Source organism: Periplaneta americana, chromosome 11 (assembly GCF_040183065.1).
Source record: "Periplaneta americana isolate PAMFEO1 chromosome 11, P.americana_PAMFEO1_priV1, whole genome shotgun sequence".
Lineage (NCBI taxonomy): Eukaryota > Metazoa > Arthropoda > Insecta > Blattodea > Blattidae > Periplaneta > Periplaneta americana.
This window is the reverse complement of record NC_091127.1, coordinates 112,643,195-112,656,337: the sequence shown is the minus strand read 5'-3', so window position 1 is coordinate 112,656,337 and position 13,143 is coordinate 112,643,195. Positions and strand designations below refer to the sequence as shown.

The following is a 13,143-nucleotide window of genomic DNA, read 5'->3' as shown; positions in this document are numbered from 1 at the left end:
ATTTCTTATTCTGTTTGTCCACTTCACAGACTCCATTTTTCTCTTTCTATCTCTTTCTCTCACTCTTACTTTCTTTTCTTTTCTTGTCCTTTCTTTTCCTTTCCTTTCTTTTTTCTTTTCTTTTCTTTCTTCCTTTCTTTTGATACCGTGTTTCCTTCCTCTGCTTTTTCTGTAATTTGCATCTTCCTTCTACTGTACCCATATTCATGTCTTTTTCTTGCATTTTTTCTATTTTTATTCTTTTTTCTAAACCTGTATTCATTCATTCATTGATCCATTCAGCTGTATACTCATCCAACTCTCTTAAACTGCTTCTTTATACAACTCTAAGTTCCGTTCTTCCTTTGCGCTCCCCACTCCCTCTTGTATACATGTTATCACATCTTTAAATAGCTCAATAAACTCTTTGTGACACAGACTACACTTCCTCCCACTATTAAATTCACTTCTTTCCTCACATAGACGCGATGTTCTACCAGATCTAGCTCACTGAGCGGACGGTAAAGAAAACTGTAAGGTTTCTGTGGAAAAAGTGGATATGAGACAGATTTTCTCACAATACTCTGATTTTTATACAATTCCCTTTCGTCCATTTCACCATTCTAATCTGTTTATTAACTCACACATGTCGGCCTGGGTAACGTAGACGGTATAGCGCTGGCCTTCTGTGCTCGAGCATGCGGGTTTGATCCCGGTCGATGGCATTTAAGTGTGTTTAAATGCGACAGGCTGATGTCAGTAGATTTACTGGCATGTAAAAGAACTCCTGTGGGACAAAATTCCAGCACACCGGCGACGCTGATATAACCTGTGCAGTTGCGAGCGTCGTGAAATAAACCATAATATTAATTATTATTAACTCACACATTCTAAATGGCGTCTACAGTAGAAATATTCCCTTGCATGGAGAAATGTCTCATTCTCGTTGTGTCATACTAAAAGACTCAATCGTTAGAAGATCTGTAGGGATTTGAAACTGTTACTTCTCTCATAGCACATCCGGTGTACGTATTCCATACAGTTGGTATCGTGGATAGATAACATGATACGTATAATAGTGGTGATTGTATGATTAAACTCCCAAGATTAAACATCTTAATTTTAGTTAATCATAGAGATACACTGATTGACGGTGGCCAAAGATCGTAGGGCCTACATTGAAATCTTCCGAGGATGATAAATATTCTTAGCATAGTTTAATTGCGAAAAAAGTAAAGCAGGTATTCTGTTCCGTAGTTTAGATTTAGGAGATGCAAAACAATCCCGTTTTTTATAATTAAAGTTGAAGTATGTTCAGATAAGTAAAAAACTTAGTTAAATTGATATACTACTGTTTCCATCTGTATGACTTGTCAGGATTAATCACACTGACTGTAATGGCAGTACTCATATTATATCAATTTAACTAAGTTCTGTTTCTGATTGCACTCATACAAAAGGGCTCTAAGCAAAATGTCCTCCCAATTACAAAGAAAAATTAAAGAATCCAATTTAAAAGATATTAAACCAGTAAAATGAGGAACGAAAGATTAGGGAAAATACGGAAATTTTAGTTGAAACAAGTAAAGCGATAGATTTGGAAGTAAATCCCAAAAAAGGGCAAAGTATATGATTATGTCTCGTAACCAAAATATCGTACGAAATGGAAATATAAACATTGGAAATTTATCCTTCGAAGAGGTGGAAAAATTCAAATATATTAGAGCAACAGCAACAAATATAAATGGCACTCGGGAGGAAATTAAACGCAGAATAAATATGGGAAATGCCTGTTATTATTCGGTTCAGAAACTTTTACCATATAATCTGCTGTCAAAAAATGTGAAAGTTAGAATTTATAAAACAGTTATATTACCGGTTGTTCTGTATGGTTGTGAAACTTGGACTCTCACTTTGAGAGAGGAACATAGGTCAAGGGTGTTTGAGAATAAAGTTCTTAGGAAAATATTTGGGGCTAAGAGGGATGAAGTTACAGGAGAATGAAGAAAGTTACACAACGCAGAATTGTACGCTTTGTATTATTCACTTAACGTAATTAGGAATGTTTAATCCGAAATTTGAGATAGGCAGGGTATGTAGCACGTATGGGCGAATCCAGAAATGCATGTAGTATGTTAGTTGGGAGACCGGAGGGAAAAAGACATTTGGGGAGGCCGAGACGTAGATGGGAGGATAATATTAAAATGGATTCCAAGGAGTGGGATATGATGATAGGAATTGGATTAATCTTGCACAGAATAGGGACGGATGGCAGGCTTATGTGAGGTCGGCAATGAATATCCGGGTTCTTTAAAAGCCATAAATAAGTAAGTAAAATGAGGAATAATAAGCCAAACCAATAAATATATATTATTATAATGTACCGAAGTACATATGATATTTCCATGCAGATATTCTGCGTTATCATACGATGAGAGAGTAATGGAACGGAGAAAAATTCTCTCCGGCGCCGGGATTTGAACCCGGGTTTTCAGCTCTACGTGCTGACGCTTTAACCACTAAGCCACACCGGATTCCACCCCGGCGTCGGAAGAATCGTCTCAGTTTTAAGTTCCAACTCTTGGATACGATTCTTCCGACGCCGGGGTGGAATCCGGTGTGGCTTAGTGGATAAAGCGTCAGCACGTAGAGCTGAAAACCCAGGTTCAAATCCCGGCGCCGGAGAGAATTTTTCTCCGTTCCATTACTCTTTCATCAAACCAATAAAGCTAAAAAATAATCCAACAACATGAGCAAAATAGCAACATAAATAATCAAGTTCGTTGCTCCGCAAACAGGTGTCTCAGCGAGCACATTTTCGACTGAGATTGCAGGAAAATATTTCGTATGAGCGGAGATCTCCGGCTACCAAAGCAATAAACAAAGTTAAGAAATGAGGGGAGCGTTGCTCTCGAGGTAAGTAACAGATGAGATCTGGAATAAATAAATTCGTAATTTAAATGTCATATTCTAAACTTTTGAAGAAACAAACATAACCACCACGAACGAAAAAGAATTTAAATCAGTAGTTTCACAGACATATGATAAATTAGCAACTCTTTCCCTCTCAATCAAGTGACGAGACATCATCTCATTGATATTTTTATACAAATGTTTACAGAACAGTCTCTTATGATACGTATGAGGGTTTTGGCGGACAAAATAGGAAAGAAAGCAGAACATATGAGGGACAGGATGAACCGTAAGTAAAGTCATTAATTTCAGAGGATTATTCCTTGAGATATTTCAAACGAGAAGGTATAATATAACTTTGCTCGTTTTTTCTTCCGATTCGAGATAAAAATTGTTTGATAAGAAATATTCCATGGCGTGTTTTGACAAAGCTATTTGTTTAATTTCCAATATGCTCAGTCACTTTAAGAGAGCAGTGTATTATGATATTAAATTATTGAAAAATATTACAGTCTGATCCGTTTGGGTATGGATAATATTAATGTATTATTATAAAGCTATTATGACAGTAGCAACAATTTCTTGCTGGTTATATTATGATTAAAAGATAGGAGTTTCACTATATATGACAATCAACAATACATAATCTGAAAGGACAAATGAAAATCGTGGATGATTAAAATGGCTACTACAAATCAACAGCGGACACAATGTGTTCTTTGGTATGCTTAATTTGAGAGTGTTAAAAGAGTTCAAAGGGAATTTTGACGTGCGTATGGTGTGCATAATGTACCTAAATACGATTCCATAATGTTGTGATATCGAACATTGTAGAAATAGGTTCTGTGTTGAAAAACATGCAGGAGGTCGCAGGCGAAACCCAGTACGAGAAGCAGCTATTTCTTGGCTAGGCTCCCAAACTGCCCAGATCTAGCCCTCCCCCCAACTTCTTATTATTTAGTATTTATTTATTTAACCTGGTAGAGATAAGACCGTTAGGCCAGGAGATTCCAACTATAATATGAAGAATAAAATTACAATCAGTATTAAATTTACAATTAAAATTACAAATAAAATTACAATTAGTAGGCTATTAAATTTACAATTACAATTACTTCTTCGTGTAGGGTTTTGTTAAAGACATTGTCTTTTCACAGAAACCCAGGAACATTGATGATCTGAGAGTAAAATTTACTCAAGTTTTTCAACAAATTACCCCTCTTATGTTACAACGGACACGGGCTGAATTTCATCACCGTTATGAGTTGTGCAGGGTGCGCAATGGGGGTCATGTTGAGCTCTGAGGAATCTCTCATGTTTCAGTGTTGTATGCATAAAGTTTCAATAACGTTCAGTAGTAAATGTTTTACGGTGTTTTTATTTTATCTATACCCAAACGGATCACCCTGTAGTTTTATCCATTAAATGTGCAGAAATTTGATCCGAACAAATGTAACTTTTCGTTCTGCAAAGGAATTTTACAATGTTACATTTGTTCGGATCATATTCCTGCACATTCAATGGATAAAACTAATATTTTTTCAATTATTTATTATCATAATACACTGCTTTCTTTAAGTGACTGAGCATATTGGGAATTAAATATATGGCTTTCCCAAAACCCTATGACATGTTTCATATAAAACAATTTTCAATCTCTAAAAGGAAGCAACAAGAGCAAAATGGTATTAATCTTTTTGTTTGAAATATCTCAAAGAATAACCTCCGAAATTAATTATATTAATTACGGTTCACCCGGTATAATAAATCAATAGTCTCTATCTGAGAACATAGAGGATTCTGAGAGACAAAGTAGAGAATACGGTGATGGCGTAATAAGTCAAATGCCAGTAGTGTATTCGGAGTTGGATAAAGGACTGGTCATCGAAGAGTATCTATATCTATCTTGAAAGAGTTTCTGTTAAGTTTGATTTCCCACTCGTAGATAGAATAATTGAAAAAATTAGCAATAACGTAAGATCTCCATGAGGTAGACTACTGTACTTCAAGAAAGTAAAACTTTTAACCCAATCCCGTTGTTTTCTTATACCTTAGTTTGAAAGTAAAGTGAAATCCATGCGCTATTCATTTGTTTCGTTCTAAAGCACTTGAGAGAGAATGTCTTTAGTTTCGCCTGAAAGTAACGAAAATTTCGCAACTGCGGTATACCCTTGTTTCATTTCCTTTATTGGAGTTTTTCAACTTCGCATGGTCTGACTGTTAATATATTCAACCTACTCCTCATCCTTGACTTAAAATATGAATGCGTCTAAACGTCAAACTTGGCGAACTGTTGAGTCCTGAGATGTAATTTCCCAGGCATCCAAGAAACGAGAAGTTAACAGCTGTAAGAACTTGCATACAAGAACGCAACGCGCGGGGATTCTTACAAGTTCAGATCCGTTACCTAGATACAACGAAAAAGCGAAATTGCTCACATGTAAAATAATTGAAGAATGTGATCCCAAAACTTGCTCAGTCCATTTGATAATCATTAAGATTGATACATAATATGGATGATTATGTTTCAGATCTCTATCATTACACGGGATGTAAGGGTTATAAGTGCCGTTCTTTTCACAGTCGTCAGGGACGGTCTACAAGATCAAAAAATATCCATGCAACATAGGGTCAAAACTTTGTAGTTTTCCCAGAAAAAAAAAATATTTCTTTCCTTATTTTATTTCCGTTATACTGCTTATATTGTTAGTAAAATTACGAAAACATTTTTATTAGTAGGTAAACTAAAGTTGCCTAATTCCGTGATAGCCCTAATTCCATGATACGTTACTTTCACTGAACGTCACGGGATTGGGTATCTTGCTAGGAAGTTCACCGCTGTCTCAAAAGTAGGCGAAAGATGCACTCTTTCGAGAAAGATGTCTGGCGCTATGGTCGAACGGCAAAGCTTTGACTGACATTCAATTAAAAATATATATATATATATATATCACGGGGTTAGGAGTATCACGGAAAAAGGCAACTTTACCCAACATCTAGCAAAGAGTTAATATTAGTTTAAATAAATATTTGTGTGTTCCATTACGTTTCTGTGAAATGAAATAATAATTCATACTTAAATTTGTTAAAATTCTGGCGTGAGAGACGTGGCAAAGTTCATCAGGATGCATGCAGCTGACGTATCTGCACAGATGTACAGATCAGCTGAGTTCAAACTCCCTGTCCACACGTCTCCTGCCGAGCGGATGGCAATTTAGTATAGGTATTCGATAAAAAAAAACTTACAATGTCATTCACAGTTCAGGAATATCAGGAATAATAATTTATGGAGAATGTCGTCGTAATTCAAGTGCGGCAAGAAGGATGTACCGTCAACGTTTTCCGCAAAGAAGGTTATCTAATCGGCGAACCTTTGTAGCAGTTTCTCAACGATTATTAGAAACTGGGATTCTCTTACCCCGTTTCGAAAATCGTGGACCTCAACGACGGTGGACAAGTGGAAAATCTTATATAAATCGGTATGTACAATTTTCAAATGTAATTTAACGAGTTCGTATTGATACGAAAACAAACTGAACTTAGACAATCACTTACGAATGGTTTATCTGTAAGAAATGATTTTGTCAAGTGTCATGTTGTAAAATATGACAAAATGCAAACTTTAAATTTCTTTAAAAATGATACTGCTTTACGGAATCGAGAAAGATTAAAATGTTTCATTAGAAAAAAAACGTTCTTGTGATTTTGTGCAGTAAACCATTATTGTTTACTTCTAGACGTACAATAAAAAATAGAGCAATATTGTTAAATAAAATGGAAATTTACCATAGAGAGAGATTGAGATTGTGAAAGTTTGTATTTGCTGCGCGTTTCATGTAAGCAACAGTTGGCCTGGTCCGGCCCTACATTGGAACAGAGCATCTGTTTTGTATCGGTGTATGTATGTTTGTCCCGTCTTCAGCTGTACTGTGTACTGTAAACCCTCTCCTCCCCATCCAAAAACGTTGTAAACTTTAATAATTTACTTACTTACAAATGGCTTTTAAGGAACCCGGAGGTTCATTGCTGTCCTCACATAAGCCCGCCATTGGTCACTATCCCGTGCAAAATTAATCCAGTCTCTATCATCATATCCCACTTCCCTCAAATCCATTTTAATATTATCCTTCCATCTACGTCTCGGCCTCCCCAAAGGTCTTTTTCCCTCCGGTCTACCAAATAACACTCTATATGCATTTCTGGATTCGCCCATACGTGCAACATGCCCTGCCCATATCAAACGTCTGAATTTAATGTTCCTAATTATGTCAGGTGAAGAATACAATGCATGGAGTTCTGCGTTGTGTAACTTTCTCCATTCTCCTGTAACTTCATCCCTTTTAGCCCCAATTATTTTCCTAAGAACATTATTCTCAAACGCCCTTAATCTCCGTTTCTCTCTCAAAGTGAGAGTCCAAGTTTCACAACCATACAGAACAACCGGTAATACAACTGTTTTATAAATTTTAACTTTCAGATTTTTTGACAACAAACTAGATGACAAGAGCTTCTGAACCGAATAATAACACGCATTTCCCATATTTATTCTGCGTTTAATAATAATAATTAATTAAATATTGCAATTAGAAAAAAATTGTGAGGACTTTTTTGTTCCATATGACATGAATAATCAGTTAAAATAATGGCACTTATATCCCTTACACCCTGTATTTTAAGCTTGTTTTCTTCGAAAATAGCAATCCTTGTCTAAAAGTTAGCGTTATTGTGCATATCACTTTAAAAGTCGCTCAGTCCGTGGGCTATTGGATAAAAATACTAGCCTAGTGCTGCCATAAAAGTAGACTGAACGTGTTTTGGGCTCACACTCTTTAATTATTATTAAATCGATCAAGACAAAAGACAGTTTAAATCAAAACACTGTGTAAACATTTTAAATTTTAATGTAATAAATATAGAGACCGTAACAGATCACTAGGTGTAATATGATGATGATGATGATGATGATGATGATGATATGTAATGTGTATAAATAAAATGTAATATAAAACTTAGAAAAAAAGTCAAGATTACACTGTGATCTGGAACTTAACATCTCCTACGTTTCGGAACTACGAGTACATTTCACGGCAAATTGGTGCGATTTGAAGTAATTTATTTGTTGTTCCGTTATACTTGGCTACCCCAAGCAACTGGGATCAAAAGTACACTTCTGAATACAATGAACGTGGAAACATATACAGTAACATATAGATTTTGACATTCGTCGCCTTTCCGTAAATAAAGAAGTGATTTCCACTGTTTGGAGTGAAGCGAAGTAAATATCTATCCTCCCTCTTATTTTAATTATCCGTGTTGACTGAGATTAAGTGCCATGTATACAGGGAGTTTCCGAGGTGGTGTTACAAACTTTCAGGGATGATGGGGAAGGGCACATGTATCAATTTGAGATAAAGAACCCTGGTCCGGAAATGACCGAGTCGAAAGTTATAAGCAAAAATAGTTGTGTGGAAATGGAATTGTAATTCGGCACCACGTGCCCTCCTTCCCTTAATCTTTGGAACAGTCGAGGAAAGATGGTATGGGCCGAATGTCTCCTACATGGGTACTTGGGCCGATACAATCTGTGAGCTTGTCTACTCTTCCCATTAGCTCATCCGTATTCGAAAATCAGGTCTGCTTATTCCGCTCTCGTGTACTCCTCCATTTCACTAGGACTGATCGACTGGACACTGCAACTTGTACACATACTCGTACACTACTGTCTACAGACGTGCATATCAGGACCGACCATGTCCGTTACACATTACGCCATCTGCATTGCTTTAGTGTAGTTTCCTGTCCACACCCCTCAGACAGAGCACTAAATGGAATACTGTAAGTAGACAACGTAAACAACGTCAGATAAATACAATATGTGTAAGATGTACAGATAAATACACATAAATAAGGTGTACAGAGAAATAAAATTATTTCATTTCTACACAACTATTTTTGCTTGTAACTTTCGACTCGGCCTTTTCCGGACCATGGTTCCTTATTTCAAATTGATACATGTAACCTTCGCCATCATCCCTGAAAGTTTGTAACACCACCTCGGAAACACCCTGTACGTCACTGTGAAGATCTGTAGTACTCCTGTACCCGTCACCGTTAAAATTTTGTGCAAGGATTTTCAATGTCAAAAACGGGACCATAAAAGAGCAATCTTTTTCTCTCAGACAAAGTTAGTCCATGTGGGAAATGATCTGGATCCATCTCTTTGCCGGTTAATTAATTAATTGATCTTCTGCCTATGAAGTGATAACGCAAGAACCGTTTTGTAGTTTTTTACTCGGTTTATTTTACGACTTTTATCAACTGCGATGGTTGTCTAGCGTCTGAATGAAATAAAGGCAATAATGCCAGCGATATGAGTCCAGGGTCCAGTGCCGAAAGTTACCCAGAATTTGCTCTCAATGGGCCAAGGGAAACCAGCGGAAAGAAAACTCAACCAGATAACTATTATAACCGCGATTTCAAGCCAGGCCCGCACGTTTCACAGTCGGGCATACTAACCGTTACCCCACAGCGGTGAATGTTTTGAAGTTTTCTCACGGTCCATTCCTTTAACGCGGCTCATCCAACTCTTTCTTTATGTTCGTATGTAGTTTAGGACAGGTTTATTTGTTTCATTATTGCACAATTTCTTTTGTGACCCGTTTGCTATAAGCTGCAGTGCGCCTCGTAAGTCTCATTTCCGCTGTTAGCCACTTTTTGTTATTTTCCTAACTGTCCAGGTTTCATCTTCGTGAGAAAGAACTGGCCTAGCAAGAGTTTCATGTAACTTCAATCTTGTTTGCTTCTGGATATTTTAGGGTTTCATTATTGATTTTTATAGCCTACAAATTTAAAAATATTGTTATTCAGATCAGCTTCTTTCATGAATCAGCCTCACTTATTTATATATGATTTAATTATTACTTTTTAGTACCAAATCTCACTTCTCCTTAAAAACTGTAGTCCTTATTAAGAAAGTTAATTACCGTATTCCAAAAAGCTTTGATTTTCATTTCTTTGCTTAGTCAACTATCCAAAGACAGGTTTGAACCTCAGAAGTGACAACAATAAGACATCACTTATGAGACAACAAAGTCTGGAGATTTTGGAGTAGGATGGCCAATTCATTTTCCCCTCCATACATCGCTGACTAGTTACATGTTACACTAATCAGACTTCAGGTGCACATTGTTTTTCTTCTGACATATCGCCAAGTGAGAGATGTAGGCCTACTGCCTGATAATTATATTACAATAATTATACAATAATAGGTATAAATTAAATATACTAGACTGTATTATACTATAATATATATAATATATAAAGTATTATATGCAGTGTAATATATAATAATATCGTAATATATTATATTTTATTTATATATTCTTATCATTGTTATTTTATATCAAATAAATCAGTGTTTTGTTATTTTAATTTTTTCGCATCATATACGTCAATTAAGAAAAGCCCTTAGCCTATACTTGTATTTATACATTCTACTGTTTCATAATGGTTTAACGTAAAACCACTTAAAGGTAAGAATTCCATTAGGTTGGTGCATAGGTTCGTAGCGGTTTTTTTTCGATTGTTGGTACTCCGGTTGCTATGCATTTATTTATCTATTGTCATTTTTTATTTGAAGTTCAATTGTTGTGCTTGAGTTTACATATTGAAGTTTTAATTTTTGCATATAGTGAGTGAAGCCGTAGACGTTACAAAATGGAGTGTCAAGTAGAGAAAGTGGAACATTTCCGACATGTTGTTTTTTTTTTTTTTTTTTAGTTCAATAGAGGGGCGAAAGCAGCGGAGGAGGCTGAAAACATATTTTGCGTCGTGTATGGGGACATTGCTATCGGAAAGAGCACGGTAAGAAAAAGGTCTATGAAGAAAGAGGTTGCTATGACAATAATGATGTACCGTCAAGTGGGGCTACTTTAATAGATTTAACTTACATCTTTTATGGTTACAGTTTAATTTTTTAGCATTTTAACATATAAAAAATATGTAGATATGAGATTGTCTTTACCTTGCTATCCTATTTCTAAGAAAATAAATGTTTTGATTTGTACCCGTGAAAAAAAATAAAGACCACACTATCAAAGCTAAACTGTGATGGGGGCTACTTTGATATACCATTATTTAAAGCCAGATTTCCGTAGTAACCCGAAGATGGCATAATAGAGTCAAACTAAAGTTGTGAGATTTGCTATTATAGAGGTAAATCAGGGCAAATTAAGCAAATGAAATTATATTTAAAGGACATTTCAAATACCACATTAGTATTTCATTTGCAAGAAAAGTACAAAGGCTCATTGTATATTATAATAGACATAGAAAATTATATAAATTGTTGAAATCAAATTTGTTCTATCAAAACATTACCAATCTCATAAATAATTAATTTAGACTACAAACTAAATCAACTTTTCATAAAAATAATGGAAACAAAACTAGAATTTACTTGAATTCAAGAACAATAGGGACGACATAAATCATAGAATTGTCAGTTAGTTCTGCGACTGAAGAAGGTAAAATCTTGATGATGTGTTGCATTGAAATAATATAAATGTTCTGTCAATTGGCTTAAATTTTGTTTCACTCTCATCAGCTCCTTTGAGACCATGAATCACTATCCCATTTGATGCCATGTCCACAATTTCAAAGACATGTGTGAAGATTTTCTTATCTTTATAGTAAAGAAATTTAGCAAGGATGAAATTTCCTGTTTTTGGGTTTTCCGATTCTATTTCATATGTTAGCATCTTCTGGAATTTTGGGGCCTGAAGCTTTGATCTGCCTATTTACACAAATCACCTGAGGCTCTTCGTTATCACTGCTGCATTTGTTGTTTGAAGTAGACGCAGTAACTATACTCTTCCCTGATTCAACATTGAGTAGTCTCTTTTTTTCTCATCATAGAGCCAGCTGTACTAGAATTCCCAAATCAGTGTTCTTGAAGAAATGCCATAAGGCAACTCTCAATCTGTTGTTCAACAGCTTCTACAGTCTCCGGAATTTTTTTGAGGACTTCTTTCTTATTGCAAGTACAAATGCCCGTAGAAAAGGAAACGTTTTATCAAAATGTGTTTTATTTCAGACTGTGCTGTATCTCCGGGAAATGATTGTTTATTAGTATTTGTCTGTAACTTTGTCTTATCGATGTGGATCAATCCTTTATTCAACAAGCTTGGAAAATTAGCCTTCGGTACAGTTAAAAATGGAGGATTTTCTCTTTCCACTCCATCAAAATATGACTCCAGGCTCCTCTGAAGAATCTGAAAAATTGTTGTACTAACGAGAACCTAGTTCCTTTTTATAATCTCGCAGCATAGTAGCTCTGGACGGACAGCGATAACGTCTAAAACAATATAAATGTAATTTTAAATGTTTGACTAGATTATCAATTTAGCCCCATCCTCTCTATCAAAGTTACCCCGTGACACTTCAACGTAACTGGTGTGCATTCTGCAACATTCAAGTGAACGACAAGCTACACTTTAAATGCCAAAGAACAACTTTATTTGAAGATAGAATTGAATATTCATTTATAAGTATGCTTACCTGTGTAGCTTCAAAGTTTTGCAGGTGTCAGAAATCCTCATTCACTTTATAAACCACAAAATATTTAATTTCTCCTCTACAACATGTAGTATTTATATAGCACCGTCGCTATCTCATAACTAGTTTAACAGAACTGCCAACACGAGATCCAAAGTTGGCCACATTCTGATATCTTTCGCGCGAATTCGATTTTAGTAATCGATCGAAGTGGTTATCAAAGTAGCCCCCAATATCAAAGTAACCCCTAATGACGGTATTAAAAATATTATAGTATGGTAAATCGTTTCATACTGTTAACTTTATGACACAAGTTATGCCGTTATAGTAGAAGTCACGACATCCTAGTTTGCATGGTAATATTTTACGACTGGTAGAATAATGTGGCATATTATGCACGAATTTTACTAACGATAAAGTCTGTTTATGCAATCCTAGCATTGAAACACGCTTGTTATGACGCTACAAATTGTGCACAATTGACCTAATTCTGTCACTGGTGCCAGAAAAGGTTACCTAGCAACTAGTATTTTATGACATCATCACCGCCTTCACAACAATTTTATACAACGTACCTATAGGAAAGAGCTTCAAAACAACAACAAAATAACATTGTCTTAGAAACGGTTACTTAGCAACCATGCTATATATTACGTCATATCCTGTACTCATATCTCTACTATGTCATAGCTACGG

General features: G+C 35.6%; 1 non-coding gene across 1 annotated transcript; it reads right to left on the bottom strand.

Moving 5' to 3' along the window:
- Positions 1 to 2,441: 2,441 nt before the first annotated feature.
- Positions 2,442 to 2,513, bottom strand: TRNAY-GUA (transfer RNA tyrosine (anticodon GUA)). Its single transcript has one exon. It is a non-coding gene; the product is annotated as a tRNA-Tyr (tRNA).
- Positions 2,514 to 13,143: the final 10,630 nt, after the last annotated feature.